Source organism: Natrix helvetica (assembly GCF_964273705.1).
Source record: "Natrix helvetica genome assembly, chromosome: 3".
Classification (NCBI taxonomy): domain Eukaryota; kingdom Metazoa; phylum Chordata; class Lepidosauria; order Squamata; family Natricidae; genus Natrix; species Natrix helvetica.
Window position 1 is genome coordinate 174,509,986 of NC_138549.1, and position 17,241 is coordinate 174,527,226.

At 46.3% G+C, this 17,241-nt stretch overlaps 1 gene segment (V, D, J or C); it reads left to right on the top strand.

Annotated features, from left to right (window-relative positions):
• Positions 1-8,259: 8,259 nt before the first annotated feature.
• On the top strand, positions 8,260-16,699 carry LOC309388570 (Ig kappa chain V region 3315-like). The segment is given in 4 exons: positions 8,260-8,485; positions 11,239-11,589; positions 14,451-14,597; positions 16,409-16,699.
• Positions 16,700-17,241: the final 542 nt, after the last annotated feature.

Consider the following 17,241-nt stretch of genomic DNA (forward strand, 5'->3'; position numbering starts at 1 on the left):
GCACGAGTAAATGAGTGCAGGGCCGCATGATTCCGAAAAGGGCTAGAAAAAGAAGCACAATTCCTTAGAAATGTTAGACATTTGTGGCAAAACCCAAACAGGAATACGAGTCTATATTTAGAAAGAGGAAATGAGAGTTCCTCTTTTGTTTCTCCTGTGGAAGGAAATGTCGCAGACGGAGCAAGAGATGAAGTAGCTGCAGGAGAAAAGAAGGCAAGAGCTGGGGATGGGGTTAAGTATGTCATCAGCTTAGAGTCAGAATCTTGCTGTAATTCAGGGGTGTTGTGACCCACCAGCGGCCAGCGGATCTGGCAGCAGAATTCGGACAGTGAGAAGGTTAGGGAGGAACATGGGCCAGTCCTGGAGTCTGGGGAAGGCTCTGATGAGGGCTCTGTGTCAGAGGCAGAGAGGGGGCCAGGGCCTTCTGACAATTATCAGCTGCCTTCAAGAGTCTGACATCAGCGAGGCAGAAGAACAGCAGGAGCCTGTTCCCAGTGTGTGCATGCGCAGAGCTGCCAGAAGGCAAGAACAATTAAGAAAACAGGGTCAACTTGGGAGTAAGGCTTGGAGATGATTGGCCCTTCCCATAAGACGTAAAAGAGGAGCAAATGGGACGTGAGTTTTTGCAGGAAGACAATTGTGTTCGTTCTGGTCGGTTCAAGCTTTGAGAAGTTCTGTTGGACTCTGTGCTAAGTTTGGCCTTGCAAAACTAACTGGCAATTAGGTCTCTGGCAGCGTTTCAAGGGAGACAAAGGTGGGTGTTTATCAACATTCCCCTGAAAGACTGTGGCAACTCAAGCAGACATCTGTCGGAATCTTCACGGACTGTTTTTGAAGCCTTGCGGGCTGGGAATGACCATAATTCACAGGCCTATAAATCAAAGAAGGTTTTTGGGACTAAGATTGTGATTTGGGCTTTGTCAGGATTCCCAGGTCAGAACAGGTGTCAAACTCAATTCCATTCAGGCTGTGGTTGACCTCTGATGGGCTGGGTGGGTGTGGCCAGCCAGGTGGGCATTGCCAAGCAGGTGGGCAAGGCCAGCGTGACACCGCTCCCCAAACTGCTGGCACGTTTCCTCTTCGCATTGGGTCGACTGGGATGAAGTTGCGCTGGCCTGATCTTTCCTCTTTGCACTGGGTAACCCAGGACGGCCCACGGGCCAGGCCCAACCACACCGGGGGCCGCATCCAGCCCACGGGCCTTGAGTTTGATACCGCTGCTGCAAGCGAGGGTCTCCATACAGAGAGTCCTCGGCTTACAACAGTTCATCTAGTGACCGTCCAAAGTTACAACAGCACTGAAGAAAGGACTTATGACCGTTTTTCACAGTTGCAACCTTTGCAGCATCCCCTGATCGTTTCATCAAAATTCAGATGCTTGACAACTAGCACTACTGCCGGTTTGCTCGTGTGTGTGTGTGTGCAAGCAGTTCCACAGATTAATTGTTCTCACTGTCAGGAACTTTCTCCTCAGTTCTAGGTTGCTTCTCTCCTTGATTAGTTTCCACCCATTGCTTCTTGTCCTGCCTTCAGGTGCTTTGGAGAATAGTTTGACTCCCTCTTCTTTGTGGCAACCCCTGAGATATCAGAAGACTGCTATCATGTCTCCCTTGGTCCTTCTTTTCATTAAACTAGACCTACCCAGTTCCTGCAACCGTTCTTCATATGTTTTAGTCTCCAGTCCCCTAATCATCTTTGTTGCTCTTCTCTGCACTCTTTCCAGAGTCTCCACATCTTTTTTTACATTGCGCAGATCAAACTTTGGCATCTTACCAAGGCATTACAAAGTGGTACTAACACTTCACGTGATCTTGATTCTATCCCTTGGTTCCTAATCCTTCTCTGCTGTTAAACTTGATATACTTATAATTAAATTAAATAGGAGCCAGCCGTGTGTGGCGGCAGCCAAAAAAGCCAGTGCAATCCTAAATTGCATTAATAAGGGGATACAGTCAAGATCAAGTGAGGTACTAATACTACTCTATAAAGCCTTAGTAAGGCCACACCTAGAGTACTGCATCCAGTTTTGGCCACCACACTATAAAAAAGAGCTTGAGACTCTGGAGAAAGTGCAGAGAAGATCAACCAGGATGATTAGGGGACTGGAGGCTAAAACATACGATGGATGGTTGCAGGAACTGGGCATGGCTAGTCTAGTGAAGAGAAGGACCAGGGGAAACATGATAGCAGTGTTGCAATATTTGAGGGGCTGCCACAGAGACGAGGGGGTCAAGCTATTCTCCAAAGCACCCAAAGGCCAGACAAGGAAGAATGGATGGAAACTGACCAAGGAGAGGTTCAACCTGGAAATAAGGAGGAATTTCCTGACAGTGAGAGCAATCAACCCATGGAACAGAAGTTGCCTTCGGAAGTTGTAGGAGCTTCATCCCCGGAGGCTTCCAAGAAGAGACTGGACTGCCATCTGTCAGAAATGGTTTAGGGTCTCCTGCTTGGGGGAGGGGGGTTGGACTAGATGACCTACAAGGTCTCTTCCAACTCTGTCAATCCCTTACGTGTGTGCTGAAACTAGGCATACTCATTTCCCTGCCAACGTTCCTTGTATGTTTTAGCCTCCAGCCCTCTAATCATTTTCGTCGCTCTTTCTCTGTACACTTTGCAAGTTGTCCAGCATTTTTGCAGTGAAGCCTGGCAGGAATCAAATGTCCCTTTCCAAAAACACTCCCTCCCTCCCTCCCTCCCTCCCTCCCTCCCTCCCTCCCTCCCTCTCTCTCTCTCTCTCTCTCTCTCTCTCTCTCTTTTTACGGACTGTCCCTCAACTGCCCACTTCCCTCTGTCTTCCAGAAATTGGCATGCCTGGGATCCATGCTTGTCTCCTGGGCTTTTCGGACCCACGCCTGAATTTTCTATCCTGTGTCGCTGTGACATTACTCCGATCCAACCAATGGGAAGCAAATGCTTCTCCTCTTTAGATCCATGGAAACACTGCCGTGTGGAAGAATAGGAGACGCAGCGCAGCAAGTGTCCTGCATTGCAGCTTTAAAAAAGATTTATTTATTTAAAATAGTAAAGGGAAGGGAAGTTTGAACGTTCTCTGTGTGGGGGGAGGGAGGGAGGGAGGCATTTGCAGACTTCCCAGGCGGCTTCCCACGAGCCAAGTCAATGGGGGAAGCTTAAGGACAGAGACGTTTCGTTACCTAACTAGGTAACATCACGCGTGCTAGGAGGGATTGGGGTTTGGTGTGTTATGTGCTAGCGGCTTGCCCTCTCACCAACACGGACAGGGCAAGTGACATGTAGATAAACAATAAAGCAAACCCCACTCTCTTTCCAGCACTGATGCTGTGACTGAGTTGGGTAATGAAAGGTCTGCAAAAGAAATGGCTGTTAGAGAGCACCAGAGAGCCCACCGTCCTCCTCCCCTCCCTCCTCCTCTTCCTCTCCTCCCCCTCCTCTTAAACTCTCCTCTTCCTTCTCCTCCTCCTCCTTTTCTTCCTCCTCCCCTCCTTCTTTCTCTTCTTCCTCCTCTTCCTCCTTCTGCTTTCCTCCTTCTCCTTCCCTCTCCTTCCTTCCCCTCTCCCTCCCCTCCTCCTCTTTCTCTTCCTCCTCCTCCACCCTCTCCTCCTCTCCTTCCTCCTCTCCCTTTCCTCCTCCTCCTCTTCCTGCTCCTCTTCTTAATACAATAATACAATAGTAGAGTTGGAAGGGACCTTGGAGGTCTTCTAGTCCAACCCCCTGCCTAGGCAGGAAACCCTATACCATTTCAGGCAAATGACTATCCAACATCTTCTTAAAGACTTCCAGTGTTGGGCCATTCACAACTTCTGGAGGCAACTTCTGTTCCACTGATTAATTGTTCTCACTGTCAAGAAATTTCTCCTTAGTTCTAAGTTGCTTCTCTCCTTGATTATTTATTTATTTATTATTTATTTATTTATATTTGGTGCTTCTAAACCGCCCCCTCTCCCAGAAGGGACTCGGGGCGGTGTTAGTTTCCACCCATTGCTTCTTGTTCTGTCCACAGGTACCTTGGAGAATAGCTTGACTCCCTCTTCTTTGTGGCAACCCCTGAGATATTGGAAGACTGCTATCCTGTCTCCCCTAGTCCTTCTTTTCATTAAACTAGACATACCCAGTTCTTGCAACCGTTCTTCATATGTTTTAGTCTCCAGTCCCCTAATCATCTTTGTTGCTCTTCTCTGCACTCTTTCTAGAGTCTCCACATCTTTTCTACATCGTGGTGACCAGAACTGAATGCAGTATTCCAAGTGTGGCCTTCCCAAGGCATTATAAAGTGACATTAACACTTCACATGATCTTGATTCTATCCCTCTGTTGATGCAGCCTAGAACTGTGTTGGCTTTTTGGCAGCTGCTGCACACAGCTGGCTCATATTTAAATGGTTGTCCACTAGGACTCCAAGATCCCTTTCACAGTTACTACTGCTGAGCAAGGTACCATCTATACTGTACCTGTGCATTCCGTTTTTGTTGCCTAAATGTAGAACCTTACTCTTTTCACCATTGAATTTCATTTTATTAGATAGTGCCCAATGTTCAAGTTTGTCAAGATCCTCCTGTATCTTAAGCCTATCTTCTGGAGTGTTGGCTATTCCTGCCAGCTTGGTGTCATCTGCAAATTTGATGAGTTCCCCATTTATTCCCTCATCCAAATCATTGATGAAGATGTTGAAGAGTACTGGGCCTAAAACAGAGCCTTGGGGTACTCCACTGCATACTTCCCTCCATGTAGATGCAGTTCCATTGAGGACTACACGTTGAGTGCGGTTGGTCAGCCAGTTACCAATCCATCTGGTGGTGATGCTGTCTAACCCACTTTTTTCTACTTTATTGCTCCTCTCCCTTTCCTCCTCCTCTTCCTCCTCCTTCCTCTTCTTCTTGCTCCTCTTCCTGCTCCTTCTTCCCTCCCTCTCCTCCTCCTCCTCCTCATCTGCCTGCTCCTCCTCCCCTCCCTCTCCCCCTCTTCCTCTTCCTCCTCCTCTCCCTCTCACCCTCCTTTCCCTCCTCCTCTCCCTCTACTCCTCCTCTCTTCCCTCTCCTCCTCTTTCTCCTCCTTCCCTCCCTCCTCTCCCTCTCCTCCTCTTTCTCTTCCTCCTTCCCCCCTCGCTCTCCTCCTCCTCCTGCCTCCTCTCCACAAACCCCACTCCCTTCTAGCACCAATAATGTTACTTACAGGAGTAATGAGATGTCTGCAAGAAAGCTGCCCAGCTCAAAAAACCACCCCGCAGCCCACATGACATGTTTATTTTCCTGACTCTCCCAGGAGTTTTCTCCAGCACCACTTCTACAAAGCAGGCTCCTAACAAGCTGGAATCCACTGCCCGGTTTCCAGCCGAGAACTGTGATTTACGGTTTTAAGTAATCCTTTCGGGTTTTAGCCAAGAAGCAGGAGGCGGATCGTGCTCTGGTTTTGAGAACATCTGCAGAGAACCGAACTTCAAAGGAGCAAAGAAAGTGCAAGCTGGCTGTTGGCTGGGGGTGCAAATGTGGAATCAGGGTGTATGTGCTTGAGCATAAAATACAGATGGTCCTCGACCATTTTGGAGCCCAAAATTTCCATCCCACAGTTGTTCAGTGAGCTTTCCCTCCCGCCTTATTTTACGACCTTGCTCACCACAGTCCTTAAGTGAATCATTGCAGTTGTTAAGTGAACCTGGTTTCCCCATTGAATTTGATCGTTGGAAAGTTGCAAAAGAGGATGACGTGATCCCGGCAACCGTCATAACTGTGAACCGGTTGCTAATTTTGATGGCGTGACCACGAGGATTGCTGCAACGGTCGTAAGTGTGAGACACAGCCAAGAGTCGCTTTTTTTCAGTGACGTCGTAACTTTGAACGGTCCCTCGAGGACTGGTTGTAAGTCGAGGACTGCCTGTAGAAGCGCCTTTTTTTTTAATTGCAGGTTTTATTACAAGGCATAAGCTTTCATGAGCTGCAGCTCACTTCATCCAAAGCTCTTTTTATTAAAAGGCTTCCGCCGTTTAATAAAACTTATATGTCAGAAAAAGTGCCAGCAAATTCCTTCTAATATTTAGGAATCAGGGTGGCTAAAGACGGGTGAGAATGCAATAGGTTGTGCCCCGTGGTTGTATGAGGAACCACCAACTAACAGAATAACAGAAGAAAAGAGTCAGAAGCGACCTTGGAGGTCTTCTAGTCCAACCCCCTGCCTAGGCAGGAAACCCTATACTGTTTTAGACAAATGGCTATCCAACATCGTCTTAAAGACTTCCAGTGTTGGGGCATTCACTACTTCTGGAGGCAACTTCTGTTCCACTGATTAATTGTTCTCACTGTCAGGAAATTTCTCCTCCATTCTAAGTTGCTTCTCTCCTTGATTAGTTTCCACCCATTGCTTCTTGTTCTGCCCTCAGGTGCCTTGGAGAATACCTTGACTCCCTCTTCTTTGTGGCAACCCCTGAGATATTGGAACAATGCTATCATGTCTCCCCTAGTCTCTCTCTCTCTCACTCTCTCTCTCTCTCTCTCTCTCTCTCTCTCTCTCTCTCTCTCTCTCTCTCTCTCTCTCTCTCTCTCTCTCTCTCTCTCTATATATATATATATATATATATATATATATATATATATATATATATATATATATATATATATATATATATATATATTGTATTTGTGCTGATAAATAAATAATGTTGTATTTGTGCTGATAAATAAATAAAGGGAGACTATATGGATCCATTTCAAGCTATTTAGCTCTCACCAGCTAGCCATCAGCTAGCCATCACTCCTCCCTCTTTCTGTCCTTCGGCTCATCACAGAAAACCATCCAGGCATGGTGTGTGTGTGTGTGTGTGTGTGTGTGTGTGTGTGTGTGTGTGGTGTGTGTGTGTGTATATATATGTATTATATCTTAGGCAGGAGTCTTAGCCACTAAGCCACAGGCTCGCCTCCTTATCAGTTGAGCCAGGGAAATAGGTATGTATTTGTGTTACAACCCCTGGTATGCCTAAATATGGGAGGAAGGTCACTACTCCCTCTTTCTGTCCTTTGGCTCATCACAGAAGACCATGCAGGCAGAAAACCATATTTTTATTTTTAATGTTGCCTTTTTATATTTGTGTTGTATTTGTACTGATAAATAAATAAAGGGAGACTAGTATAGATCTATTTTGAGCTAATTAGCTCTCATCAGCTAGCCATACCCTTACTGGGATTTGAACCTGGGCTGTATTATATCTTAGGCAGGAGTCTTAGCCACTAAGCCACAGGCTCACCTCCTTATCAGTTGAGCCAGGGAAATAGGTATGTATTTGTGTTACAACCCCTAGTATGCCTAAATATGGGAGGAAGGTCACTATTCCCTCTTTCTGTCCTTCGGCTCATCTCTCTCTCTCTCTCCCCCATCTCATCTCTCTCTTTCATCTCCCTCTTTTCTTCCTCTCTCTCCTCTCTCTCTTTCTCTCTCCCCATCTCATCGCTCTCTCTTTCATCTCTCTTGTCTCTCCCTCCTCTCCCTCTCCTCTCTCTTTTTTCTCACTCTCTCTCATCTCTCTCTCTCATCTCCCTCTTTTCTCTCTCTCATCTCTCTTTCTCTCATCTCCCTCTTTTCTCTCTCTCTCATCTCTCTTTTTCTCCCCCCATCTCATCTCTCTTTCATCTCTCTTGTTTCTCCCTCCTCTCCCTCTCCTTTCTCTTTTCTCTCTCACTCTCTCATCTCCCATCTCATCTCTCTCTTTCATCTCTCTTGTCTCTCCCTCCTCTCCCTCTCCTCTCTCTTTTCTCTCACTCTCTCTCATCTCCCTCTTTTCTCTCTCTCTCATCTCTCTCTTTCTCTCTGTCCCATCTCATCTCTCTCTTTCATCTCTTGTCTCTCCCTCTTCTCCCTCTCCTCTCTTTTTTCTCACTCTCTCTCATCTCTCTCTCTCTCTCATCTCCCTCTTTTCTCTCTCTCTCATCTCTCTTTCTCTCCCCCCATCTCATCTCTCTTTCATCTCTCTTGTTTCTCCCTCCTCTCCCTCTCCTTTCTCTTTTCTCTCCCACTCTCTCATCTCTCTCTTTCTCTCTCTTCCATCTCATCTCTCTGTCTCATCTCCCTCTTTTCTCCCTTTCTCTCCTCTGTCTCTTTCTCTCTCTCCCATCTCATCTCTCTCTTTTCTCTCTCTTTCGCTCCCCCCTCCCTCCCCCCTCTCTTTCTTTCTGGAAAAAACCCTGTTTGGGGTTAATCAGCCATTTATGGAGGGTCTTCCTTTATTTTGCCACAGTATTCTTCCCCAAGATGTAACAGAACCCAAAATGCATCAGACTTCATGTCACTTCTGTTTCCTGTTGTGAGTTCCCTTTTGAGGAATTGGAAAATCTGCAGCCAGACACTATGCAGAAGCAACTGATTGTGTGGGTGACAATCCACAGAGGCTCAGGCCACAATCCAGGAGACACGAGAGTTGTCGCCTATTGAACAGGATCAGCCTCTCCCATGGCTTGTGGTGTCTCCTTTTTTGGTCCGTTCTTCATGGTCCTTTCTACCCTGTCTTCAACAAGTAATGGAGGTAAGTGATCTGGCTGAAAGACTTTATACAGAAGGAACTGAGATAGAGAAGGAAAGAAGAACAGAGTAATAGCAATGGAAGGATCTCGGAGGTCTTCTAGTCCAACCCCCTGCTTGAGCAGGAGAATTATACCATTCCAGACCAATGGTTGTCCAGTCTCTTCTTAAAAACCTCCAGTGTTGGGGCATTCACAATTTCTGAAGGTAAGTTGTTCCACTGATTAATTGTCCTCACTGTTAGGAAGTTTCTCCTTGATTCCAGGTTGCTTCTTTCCTTGATTAGTTTCCTTCCATTGTTTCTTATCTTCCTTTAGGGGCTTTGGAGGATAGCTTGAGCCCCTCTTCTTTGTGGGAGCCCCTCAAATATTGGAAGACTTCTATCCTGTCCCCCCTGGTCCTTCTCTTCACTAAACCAGCCATGCCCAGTTCCTGCAACCATTCGTCATATGTTTTAGCCTCCAGTTTCCTCATCATCTTTACAGACAGCTATTGAGCCTGATGGGAGGGAAGTTGAGGCTAAAGAATTCATCTCCTCCCAAACAACCAATGTGATTCTCCATGCTCATTCTTTTTTGTTGTTTCTCTTTTTCCGTTCCTTTTTTGGGAGGGGAGGGAGTGGCAATTCACAGAAATCTCTCATCATTCATAGGAATCCCTCCGTGTCCTAATCAGAATAACAATCTCACTTTCCATGTTGAGTTGTCTTGGGAGCAGAGGAAGGACCACGGAAGGGGTGGTAGATATTTTCTATTGGTTAGTACTAGCTTAGTGCGTAAGTGTGACCTGGGGAAGTAAGTTATGGGCCTCCCCATCTCTGTTCTCCTGCCTGTGGTCCCCCACAGTCCCTTTTGAGGGGTGCTTCAAGAGGTTGGAGAAGTCAAGGAGCCCACCTCAACTCTCTTCCCACTAAGCTGAGATGGAGCATCTTGTTGTCTCAAGTTGTGGTCCCGCTGTGGAGGAGATCGCTCTGCCCTTCAGAGTCCAGACTGCTCCAGGAAGTAACGCGGCTTCACACCAACTTTGTCCCTCTCAAATGAAGCCACTAGATGGCAGGAATTTAAATCAAATCGCAGCCTTTCGTTCTGCTTTTCTTGTGGATGACTCGGGAATCAGCCCACCGCTTCGGAGTTGCGTTTATTTGGAAAGGAACTCCTGTGCTTGTCCATGTGGGCACTAAGCAACCCCTCAATTAGGGGTTATTTGAAGGAGGAGACAAGGATGCATCGTATTGGGCTCCTGCTCAAGCAAGGGGTTGGACTAGAAGACCTCCAAGGTCCCTTCCAACTTTATTATTCTATGTTCTATGTGGCGCTGAGCACCATTAATCCTCTGGTGCCCCACCAGCCTTGTTCCCAAGCCATTTGATCCCCGAAATACCCCACTGATTTTGGGTTCTCCGAACTGGTGCCTGTCAGTGCTTCATTCCTTGACTCGGAACTGTGCTGTGAAGTTTCATTGAGTTTCAAAGAGAGAAGCAACCTGGAATTAAGGAGACACTTCCTAATAGTGAGGACAATTAACCAGTGGAACAGCTTACCACCAGAGATTGTGGGTGCTTCGTCACTGGAGGTTTTTAGGAAGACACTGGGCAGTCAGTTGTCTGAAATGGCATGGGATCTCCTGTTTGAGCCGGGGACTGGTCTAGAAGGCCTCCAAGGTCCCTTCCAGATCTATTCTGATTCTGATCCTGGAGGCTAAATCTGAGGTGGTATTCAGCAGGTTCTGACGAATTCTAGAGAACCAGTAGCGGAAATTTTGAGTAGTTCGGAGAATGAGGAAATGCCACCTCTGGCTGTCCCCGCCCCCATCTATTCCCTGCCTCCCAAGTCCCAGCTGATCGGGAGGGAATAGGGATTTTGCAGTATCCTTCCCCTGCCACGCCCACCAAGCCACGCTCACAGAACCGGTAGTAAACAAAATTGAATCCTGCACTGGGCTAAATTGTATGATCAACATCGAGGAGGGAGGTATGTCAATCCTATTGCAGGGAAGAATTAGGGGGGAACATGATAACTGTCTCCCAGTACGGGAGGGGCTGACCCAGAGAAGAGGGGATTGGCTAATTCTCTAGGGCACCAAAAGGCAGGTCTAGAAGCAATGGTTGGAAGCTTGTTAAAGAGAGATTCAACCCAGAATTAAGGAGAAATTTCCCGACGCTGAGAAAGATTAATCAGTGGAGTAGCTTTCCTTCTGGGTGCAACATCACTGGAGGTCTTCAAGGAAAGATTGGACGACCATTTGTCTAGGATAAGGACTCCTGCTGTCAGGGAGTTAAATCAGAGTCCGAGTCAAAAGATTCCTCAAAGTTCCAATGTATTAAGAGAGCCATGTTGGCAGATCTGGGAAAACCTGAATCTGAAAGCTTCCTGGTTTCCCCCACCCAGTTGAAAGTTCAAGATCTTGTCCCCACACCCACAAGTCCATCCCAGGGTCCAATCTTCCACAGCCACTCTGGCAGTTTCCACCCATCCAGTTCCAGGTGCAGAGGTGCAGAGACAAAGGATGACCTTGGCTTTCTAGAAGGAATGTTGTTACGGCTACATCGCATCTAACTCTGTACAATCCCTCCCGTTTTCCCACAATAGAAAATGAATAGTAGAAGAATAGAAAATGTGGCAGGCCAAAGATCCGAAAGGAAAGAAGGCTGCAGGCCTGACACTTGCCTTGGGCAAGGGGTTGGACTAGAAGACCTCCAGAGTCTCTTCCAGCGTAGGGTTCTATGGTTTAACTACAATCTGGAATCCTCTTTTTCAGGTATTAAGGCCCAGAATTCAGGGCTCTCGCAGCCCCAGAGGTATGTTTCTGTCGTAGTAGGAGATGTTCTCCAGCTGAAGTGCCAAGTGGCTGACAACCTCCCACTTGGTGCTGTGAAATGGTACTTGGGAGAAGAACCTTTGCGGAAACTCATCTACGAAGACTTCCGGATTGATGGAAAAGACAAAAGAGTAACAAGAAATTCTCCAGGTTCCAACACGGATTTCACCATCTCCATCCGCAATGTCACTCTGGAAGACGCGGGGACTTATTACTGTGTGAAGGAGAAGAGTCGGAGGTGGGGAACTGACGATTGGCTTCAAGGACCGGGGACTCTGGTAGTTGTAGAAGGTGAGTGTGAACAAAAGGAGGGATAGAAGCGAAAGGAGGCGAACAAAAGAGAGGAAATAAAAATTTAGAAGACAAAAAATATAGAAGAAATCCAAGAAGCGGCATTCCTTTCAGGTCCACATCAGTCCAAGCTGGATCTCGGGTAGCTTCTGTAGAAGGAAATATTCGTTGTTCAAGGTTGAACTGTGGAGTCTTTGGCGTTTCCTTGACCAACTAGGAAACCTGAACAGGAGGAGTCCAATGATGTTACTTTGTTCTGATGCTGTTACGTAGTTGGGTATTGAAACGTCTGAAAACCAATAGCCAAGCTCAAAGAACACCTTCTCCTCTTCCTCCTCCCCTTCCTTCTCCTTCTCCACCTCTTCCTCCCCTCTCCTTCCTCCTCTATCACTCTCTCCTTTTCTTCCTCTTCCTCCCTCTCCCCCTCCTCTTCCTCCCATTCCTCCTCCTCCTCCCATTCCCCCTCCTCCTCACATTCCTCCTCCTTCTCCACCTCCTTCTCCACCTCCCCTTCCTCCTCTATCTCCTTCTCCTCTTCTTCCTCTTCCTCCCTCTTCCCCTCCTCTTCCTTCCATTCCCACTCCTCCTCCCATTCCTCCTCCTTCCCCCCTCCTTCTCCCCCTCCCTTTCCTCCTCTACCTCCTTCTCTTCTTCCTCTTCCTCCCTCTCCCCCTCCTTCCCCCTTTCACCTCCTTCTCCTCCTCTACCTCTTTCTCACCTTCCTCCCTCCCTCCCTCCCTCCCTCTCCATCTCCCCCTCCTCCTCTCCCTCCCCTCTTCCTTCTTCTTCATTCCCTCCTCCTTTCTCCTCCTCCTCACATACCCTTTTAGCATTGATGATGTTACCTAGTTGGGTATTGAAACATCTGCATGTCAACAGCCAAGCCTAGAGAACAGCAAGGACTCCCCAATCCTCCTCCTCCTCCTCCTCCTCCTCTCCCCAATCCCCTTCTAGCACTGATGATGTCATCTAGTTGGGTAATGAAACATCTGCAAGAAAACCAAGCTGAGAGAGCATCAAAGACCCCACAGTCCCCCACTCCTCCTCCTCCATCATTTTGCAAACCCTGCTCCCTTCTATCCCTGATGATGTTACCTAGTTGGGTAATAAAACATCTGCAAGCCAACAACCAAGTTCAGAGAGCCCCCAAGGACTCCATAGGATAGCCCCATAGGATAGCTCCTTCTTCTCCTGATCTGTCTTTCCCGTGGGGTCCCCACTTCTCCCCTTCCCTCCCACCCTTCTCTCCCAACTCTTCACTCAGCCACTCCAAGGCTGCAGCTTCTCGTATCAAACGGAATCTGTCTTTATTAAGAACCTCAACCTCCAAAGATTTTCCCGGGTCGCAATTTCCCACACGAATAAGGGGACTTGACAAACATTTTTGTGCCTCAAAACGGCTGCTGCTGCCTTCTTCGGTCTTTAGTCAATAAAAACAAGTCAGGACTTTTCCAGCAGTAGAGGGCGCTCAAAGCCTTGCGTAGAATCCTCTGCGCTTAGAGGTGGGAGCCTCCGTTAGAGACCCCACACACTCGCTTTGCGGTCTCTGTTTCTGTTGCTCCCTTCTGGGAGGGAATTTCGAAGTATCCCTTGCAGGACTACCAGATCCTGTGACAGCTTCGTGCCCTGGGCCTCCCGTCTGGGGAACTCGCAAGATTCGTTTTTCTCGCCATGCGCATGGGAACATCGGAACTAGACTGTGGTGTTTCTCGGTGTCATAGAATTTATGTGGGTATATACATGTTTTTATTGTTTTGTTTTATATATATATATAATTTCATTTCACTATATGCCGATTAGTGTACATTCAAAGTGACAATAAAGTTTCTATTCTATTCTATTTTCTGTATTTTATATTTTGTTCTGTTCTACTCGACTCAACTCTATTTTTACTTAAAGTAACAGACTAACAGAGTTGGAAGGGACCTTGCAGGTCATCTAGTCCAACCCTCTGCCTATTCTATTCTATTCTATTCTACTCTTCTCTACTGTTCTCTACTCATTTATATTTCTATTTGTATTCTATTTTATTCTATTCCATTTTCTGTATTTTATATTTTGTTCTGTTCTACCCTACCCTACTCTATTCTAAAATCTGTTCTATTCTATTCTATTTTATTCCATTCTATTTTTTGTATTTTATATTCTGTTCTGTTCTACTGTACTCTATTTTTACTTGAAGTAACAGATTAACAGAGTTGGAAGGGATCTTGCAGGTCATCTAGTCCAACCCTCTGCCTATTCCATTCTATTCTACTCTACTCTACTCTACTTTATATTTATATTTATATTCTATTTTATTCTATTCTTTTTTTCTGTATTTTGTACTTTGTTCTATTCTACCCTATCCTAGTCTATTCTAAAATCTGTTCTATTCTATTCTGTTCTGTTCTGTTCTGTTCTGTTCTATTTCTATTTCTATTTCTATTTCTATTTCTATTCTATTCTCTGTTCTATTCTATTCTATTCTATTCTACTCTACTCTACTTTATATTTATATTTGTATTCTATTTTATTCTATTCTATTTTCTGTATTTTGTATTTTGTTCTGTTCTACCCTACCCTAGTCTATTCTATTCTAAAATCTGTTATCTTCTGTTCTGTTCTGTTCTATTCTATTCTATTTTCCATATTTTATATTCTGTTCTGTTGTACTCCACTCTACTCTATTTTTACTTGAAGTAACAGATTAACAGAGTTGGAAGGGACCTTGCAGGTCATCTAGTCCAACCCCCTGCCTATTCTATTCTATTCTATTCTATTCTATTCTATTCTATTCTATTCTATTCTATTCTATTCTATTCTATTCTGTGGCTTTATTACAAACAAATCAAAAACATTCTCCTGTCTTTTCTCCACAGGTTTCCCGAGACCATCCTTCTACGGCCTCTATTTGGGGCTTTTCCTGAACAAATTAGCGGCTGCTCTCTTACTCTTTGGCCTTTTCCATATAAAGCGACACAGATGCTGCCTTGCAAGATATTTGGCTAAATGCAGACTCATCTAAGGTGGGACTAGAACTCACTGACTCCTGGTTTGTAACCGGGCGCCTTAGCCAGTAATCTGGCTCCCTCTATAGGTAAAATAAGGAAGAAAAAAGAGAGGAAAAAAGAATGAAAGAAAGAAAAAGACAGACGGACGGAAGGAAGGAAGGGAGGAAAGGAAAGAAAAACCATTGAAGAAAAATAAAAAAATAAAAACAGATACAATGAAGTGGTTCCTGATATTCATCTCAGCAGTTATAAGTATAGGTGGTCCTTGACTTATGACCGCAACTGAGCCCAAAATGTATGTCCCTAAGCAACAAATTTGTTAAGCGGGGTTTTGCCCCATTTTATGACCTTTGTGGTCACCGTCGTTAAGTGAATCGATGCAGTTGATACATTAGTAACACGGTCGTTAAGTGAATCTGGCTGGCCCCATTGACTTTTCTTGTCAGAAGGTCGCAAAAGGGGGAATCGTGTGACCCACCCTGGATGCTGCAACCGCCATAAGTATGAGTCAGTTGCCAACGTCTGAATTTCGATCACATCACTCTGGGGATGCTGCAACGGTTGTAAGTGTGAAAAATGGTCATACGTCACTCCTTTCAGAGCCATTGTGTAAGTTGAAAAGGTCACTAAATGAACTGTTGTAAGTTGAGAACTGCCTGTAGAAATATATTTGTACATATACAAAAAAAAAACCCCAAATACATATACAAACATTTTTCATTTTGTATTTTTGTACTAGATATTATAAACTAATAAATAAATACAAAGGAAATTGGGGACTGGATGGGGTGAAATGGACCCCACCTCAACCCTAGCAAGACAGAGGGGCTGTTGGGTACAGGTAGTCCTCGACTTACGACCACAATGGAGCCCAACGTTCCTTGCTGCCAAGTGAATTTTGCCAACGTTTCTTGCCACCGTTGTTAAGTGAGTCACCACAGAGATTACACTCATAGCACCGTTGTTAAGCGAACCCAGCTTCCCCATTGATTTCGCTTGCCAAAAGGTCACAAAATTGGATCACGTGACCCCGGGACACTGTGACTGTCATAAATATGAGTCAGTGGCCAAGCATCGCGTGACTATGGGGATACTAAAATGGTCACAAGTGTGAAAAACGGTCATAAGTCCTTTGTTTCAGTGCTGCTGTAGCTTTGAACGGCCACTAAATGAACTGTTGTAAGATGGGGACTCCCTACATTGCTTCTATCTCTGGTTCTGGGCGGGCAGGGCCCTGCCACAAACAGACCCACTGCGCAATCTGGGGCTCCCTCTGGACCCCACCAGATCTTGCTGGAAGATGGCAGCCGTGGCTATACGTGTCAGGCCTGCAGCCATCTTTTCTCTGGGATCTTTGGCCTGCCACACTTTCTATTATTCTGCTATGCCTTTTCTATGGTGGGAAAACGGGAGGAGGGATTGTACAAAGTTAGATGATATGTAGCCATAACAACATTCTTTCTAGAAAGCCAAGGTCATCCTTTGTCTCTGCACCTCTGCACCTGACCGGAACTGGATGGGTGGAAGCTGCCACCGTGGCAGTGGGAGATTGGACCATGGGATGGACCTGTGGGTGTGGGGGCAAGATCTTGAACTTTCAACTGGGTGGGGAAAACCGGGAAGTTTTCAGATTCGGGTTTTCCCAGATGTGCCAACATGGCTCCCTTAATAAATTGGAACTTGGAGCAATACTTTGCCTTGGACTCTGATTTACTTTTGGATGCTATTTGGAACCCTGACAAGGAGGGCCTTTGCACACCTTCGGTGGTGTGCTGGTTTTGTCCGTACATGGACCTCAGAGTAATCCGTACTCTTGTAACCTTCAGGTTAGACTACTGCAACACGCGCTACTTGGGGCTGCCCGTGAAGACTATTTGTAACCTCCAACTGGTGCAGAATGTGGCTGTGTGGGTAGTAAACGGTGCCAGATACACGGGACACACCAGCAAAATAAAACTGAACAGCCCTCCCTCAACAGAGGGGGAGGGACACAGCATCATCTCCTCCAGTCTACAACAGGGTCCTTTCAGCAGTTCCAAGAAGGCTCCACACCCATTTGCTCCACTCAGGTGACCATGAGGACACATAGAAACCTCCAAGTGGCCTCAACAGGTCCCTAAAAAGATGCAAATGACCAGTTGTCTGCAAGGAGGATCAATCCTTCCATTCCCCACCATTCTGTCAGAGCTGAAGAAGCTTCTTGGATGAGAGGATGGGCCCAGGGGATTGGCAAACACGGCTTGATCACTATTTGTTAATCCAACACATCACACCAAGTGCCACTACTGGGAGAAACCTCTCCGAGCTTCTCATGGGTCTCCGGCTAAGGTCCCACTTATACTGGCCACACCCAAACTATTCTGCCACATCGTCCCCTGACTCCACAAGCAAGATTCGAAACTTCAGCATAGGGGACTCGGTATACACCCACAACTACGCCAGGGGTACTCTGTGGATCCCTGCCACGGTGATAGGCATCACCGGCCCTCGCTCTTATCTATTGGAGCTTGAGGACGGAAGAAACTGGAGGAGGCATATTGACCAATTCTGTGGTCGCCTCTCGGACTCCAATCTTAGAACACCAAACTCCTGAACAAATCAGCCAAAGCCCTACCCAAGAGGTGTCCAAACTTGGCAACTTTAAGACTTGTGGACTTCA